The sequence below is a fragment of the Oxyura jamaicensis genome, chromosome 3 (genome assembly GCF_011077185.1).
Source record: "Oxyura jamaicensis isolate SHBP4307 breed ruddy duck chromosome 3, BPBGC_Ojam_1.0, whole genome shotgun sequence".
Classification (NCBI taxonomy): domain Eukaryota; kingdom Metazoa; phylum Chordata; class Aves; order Anseriformes; family Anatidae; genus Oxyura; species Oxyura jamaicensis.
The window spans coordinates 56974318-56979159 of NC_048895.1; the positions used below are offsets into that span (position 1 = coordinate 56974318).

Genomic DNA, 4842 nt, shown 5'->3' on the forward strand with positions numbered 1-4842 from the left:
ATGCAGCCCTAGAAAAATTAGTCAGGAGTACTAATTAGGGAGTACAAGTACTCCCTAATTTTTTCACTTGACCATATCACTGCAAGGATAGCTATTCTAATAATATCATATCTACTGTTCTAAACTAGGCCACTTCAGGCTAAATGACATGGCTGAACCCCTGAAAATCACCATACAGCTAAAAGTCGTCAGTGGTTTACCATGCTGATCCTACCTGCTGAAAGTATACTGTGATATGTGCTCATGAAATCTTGAAGTAAAATATTATTTATATTTTCATATTGACCAGTGGAATGATCATCAATATATACTAATTGCACTGCTGAAGGTTAAATATTACATGTATGTATGCAAGCTGCTTCTGTCAGAAATTATCTTAAACTGTAAGGTTCATAAAAGTCTGAGATCATTAAGTCAAATGTAGGATAATGAAAGAGGGGACTGTAGTCTACTCTGCAATGACAAATCAAGAGAGAATATTTGAATAAAAGTGCATCCAATAGCTTCAAGAAAAGGTATAATTAGAAGTGGTGAGGAGAATGTAAATATTGTATGCAAGCGCCTGGCTGACAACAAAGGAAGCCAGCAGGTACCATCTTAATCTAATAAACCTCCACTTGTTTGAAAAGCAGGTCAGGGTTAATACAAAAGGTTTCTCAAAATTTTAACATGGACTGTTATTACACATTTCAATGTATTTATTATTGCAGCACCTGCTAGTACCACCAGAGTTAGAAGGAATATCAGCCTTTTCTATCTTAAGTCCCTGCTCACAGGGTTTTTTTTGATGACCATAAAAAGGGGCTGAAAGCTCAAACTAGGCAAACGGGGATTCTGGTGTTTTTACAGAGTATGAAGAGCATTGTGATGCTGGTGGATTTTGGTAAGTGTTGCATACATTTCACATTTGTAAATCTCACTCTCAGCTCTTTTTCACTTATATATTTTTACAATGCTTTGGCTTGTTTAAAGCAGAATAAAAACAAGTAAGCAAGAATATATATATACATATATATATGGTCTTTTTTTCCTTCATTGACTCACATTGTTTGCATTGTTAATAGGTTCAGCATTGCTTTATATATATACATATGTATATATCATACTACTTTTTGGTACATGTTCTTCATTTTAAGGGACGGTTTAAGTCTCTCTTTGTTTCTAAAACACTAACATTTAAATATGTCAATTATATTTTTAATGCAGGACCAGTGATTAACTTCAGCAGAGCCCAGATAAAATTTGGATGATTTATTGGGAACTGGTGTGTGACCGGCACCAACTCATCTTCTAGAAAAAAAGAGAGAGGGATGTTTAAATTTCAGTGCCTCAGAGCATTAAACCAGGTACTTTCATGCAATATATATGATGTTAAGGAAGTTCAGCAATATCAAAGTGAGACTATACAGTTATTTCTTTCTTGATATAAAACACATATTTACTACTGGTAAAACAAGAAACTTAAAAGATCCTTTGTGATCTTTACTGGTGTGGGGATTGAGATACACAGCAGTATGAGATTTTACTACCTAAAGTAGATAGATAATAGTTGAAATAGACTAGAGAGGAACAGAAATGTGTCTCCTGTTTAAGAAGGATTTTGAATGTTCAGCTCATGACAAGCAGGTCTGTAGTTTCCCCGAGGTACATGGCTGGCTGTCACAGACTGCTGTGGCTGCTCAGCCCATAGCCTGATGTCTCTGATGTCACCTAGGTGAGAGCATCCCTGCTTCTGTGTGATCCAGAAAAGGGACACCTGGGAGAAAACTCTGATGGGCAGTAGTCTTCCCTCAACATTACACAAGGTAGAGAAAGTCCAATCAGCCAAACAACCTCCTATTGTATACATATATATATATATCTTTTAGCTCTGGAGATGTACTGGAGCTGTAGATTGGACGGACCTTCTCCTTCCTTGTTCATCAACAGTGTTAAAGACAAACATGTCAAATGCTATTAAAAAAGCTAATAGGATTATAAAACCTTTCTTCTATATCTGGAGAAAAAAAAAATAAATAAATATGAAGTTGAGATAAAAGAGAATAAACCCTTAAAGCTGTAACAATCTGTGGCCATAATTACTTTAATATAAACTGGCCATATATATTGTCAAAAAAAAAGGAATTTTTCGGTTTTATAAAGGTTAAAGAGTACTGCCAGCTTTAGCAAATGCATGAAGAAAAGCTCATCCTAAGTAACACCTAAGGAATTTGATTAAAATTTGGATTGAACATTAAAAAGAGTGACTTAGCTGTAACTCTTGCAACACCATAGTACAGAGGGAGTGCTACCAAATAAGGAAATTTGAATGTACTTTCCCCTTACCTATCTTCATTAAACATGTTTTCTTAATCCTAAATTCAGTTCCGGGGTCTGTCTTTCTAAATAAATCAGCCATGTTTCTCCTTCACAAATGGGATTTCATTTTGTAGATCCTATGTTAATTAATCATGAAGAAAGATTTGAAGAAGTGTCTGGATAAGTTTACCAAATGTTTTTCAAGCATAATGACAGCTTGAAAGAAACTTTGAAAATGATCTCACTCAACAAAACAGACTAGCAAATAACCCCAGAATGGCAGTGAAGCAAACTTGAACGACATTTAAGAGGGAAAAGCAAGCAAGCAGAGGGAATTGATTTCTGATGGAGATGGTGCAAGAGGTTTCACAATCACTTTTTTTTTTTTTTTTTCTCTGAAAAAGAAAATCCATAGCCAGAACCACTGCATAAATAAATGCTATGGGTACAAAATGTTGGGTTTTTTTTTGTCTGCATGGGTAATTTGTTTTTCTGTAACTGTCTGTCTGGAATGAAGGACAATTTCTGCAGGAGACAAGACCTTTGGTTACTTGCCTCTGTTTTAATTCATGTGGGAGGACAGAACCGTGGTGTGCTGGTAGCTCAGAGGCCTGCAAAAAAATCTTTGTTCTCCATGGCTGTACCTTGCTTAAGATCTTGAAGGCTATTAAGAGTACTTGAAAAATAATTTATGTGAGTCTGTTGTGGTTTGACCTGGCTGGTAGCTAAACACCACACAGCTGTTCGCTCACCTTCCCCCTTCCCTCTCTGGGATGGGGGAGAGAAACGAGGAAAACTGAAGCATGTGGGTTGAGATGGAGACAGTTTAATAGGACAGAAAATATAATAATAATAATAATAATAATAATAATAATATGTACAAAACAAGTGATACACAATGCAATTGCTCACCACCCGCTTACCGATGCCCAGCCTATTCCCGAGCAGCCGCCCCCCCCCCACCCCAGCTAGCCACCCCTATATATTGTTTAGCATGATGTCAGATGGTATGGAATACCCCTTTGGACAGTTTGGGTCAGCTGTCCTGGGTCTGTCCCCTCCCAGCTTCTGCTGCACCCCTAGCCTGCCCGCTGGCAGGACAGAGCAAGGAGCTGAAAAGTCCTTGCATTAGTGTAAACACTGCTCTGCAACAAGTAAAACGTCAGTGTGTTATCAACATTATTCTCATCCTAAATCCAAAACATAGCACCCTACCAGCTACTGGGAGGAAAATTAACTCTATCCTAACTCAAACCAGAACAGAGTCATACAGAGATGACCATGAGCAGAGTGAAGTTCAAAAAATTGTCTCCCAGCTCATAAGCTAAAACTGGCTCAGTCTAGGATTGTTGGTTTGGGGCATTTTTTTTGTTTGTTTGTTTGGTTGGTTGGTTGATTTGGTTGGTTTTGTTTTTTTTAAATAAACTTGTATAGGAATATCATATCACAGCACAACTGAAAAAAAGGAAAACAAAATCTTCAAATTAAACAACTCTAAAACCAATATCCAAATTATATTTAATACAGTGGAACTCAAAACAAATGAAGAATGCCTTCAGCCCTGAGCAAAGACCAGTAGAAAATGAAAATGAAAATCACCTGATGAAAGAATAAATTTATTCTTTCTTAATGCAGCAGAAATTGGTGATTCAACTGCTGGAACAGCACAAAGCAAAATAGAAGGTATTTGTAGACAAGAGAACAGAACCTAATGGATATTTTCAGTAAGCCTAGAAGCTCTGTTACCACTGTAGTGCAAAATAATAACAATAATAATAATAATAATGGTTCTACCTCTCCGATTCCTTGCAATGATTGTTTTGCCAATATGTAGTATGAAAGAAACAAAGACTAATAATTGCTTGTCAGCATTGAAAAAGCTTGACAGGCATCAACCATCAGAAGGGGAATGCTACTTTACTGCAGCACGTGATAGTAACAGACTGATTTATTTTGGAAGTCACATAGACTTGTTTGGGAGGTCTTTAAGTATGCTTGTTTTTCCATAATAATAAGGCAATTTGCTTTTTCAAATATGTTTGAATAAAACTTCAATAGGCACCACTGGTCTTAGGAACTCTACCTGGAGTACTTACAACAATTTGACAGTCACATCCTGCGCCTCACTGCATCCTGAAATTCAAGACCCAGTAGTTACAGACTAGAGAAACCTAATTCTCAGGATCCTTTTCACTTTTTAAGTAATGGTCTCCCCTAAGAAGTGGTGAAGAATCTTCTCATACATTAAACAATACAGGAGACCAGTAAACCAAGATCTACCTAGATGCTTGGGCCATAATGGTAATTGCCAGCTTGATTGGTGTATGAAAAAAAAAAAATGCTTAAAACATTAAAAACTGGTTTAAATATATACAAGCACATTTTATTAAGAGAATAAAAAATATTTTAGCCCTGCAGAGTAATATTTTTTTGCTACAATAAGAACAAATACTTCCCTGATAAAATATGACAAAAGTTCAAAAAGTTTATGACTTAAAAGTTAAGGAGTGTGCCACTTTTATTGGGAAAAAAAAAAAAAAAAAA

The 4842-nt window shown here is 36.2% G+C and overlaps 1 long non-coding RNA gene across 1 annotated transcript; it reads left to right on the forward strand.

The window, feature by feature from the left end:
- The first annotated feature begins 705 nt into the window (after positions 1 to 705).
- On the forward strand, positions 706 to 1346 carry LOC118165188. The gene is made up of 2 exons (XR_004749904.1): positions 706 to 883; positions 1207 to 1346. It is a non-coding gene; the product is annotated as an uncharacterized LOC118165188 (long non-coding RNA).
- Positions 1347 to 4842: the final 3496 nt, after the last annotated feature.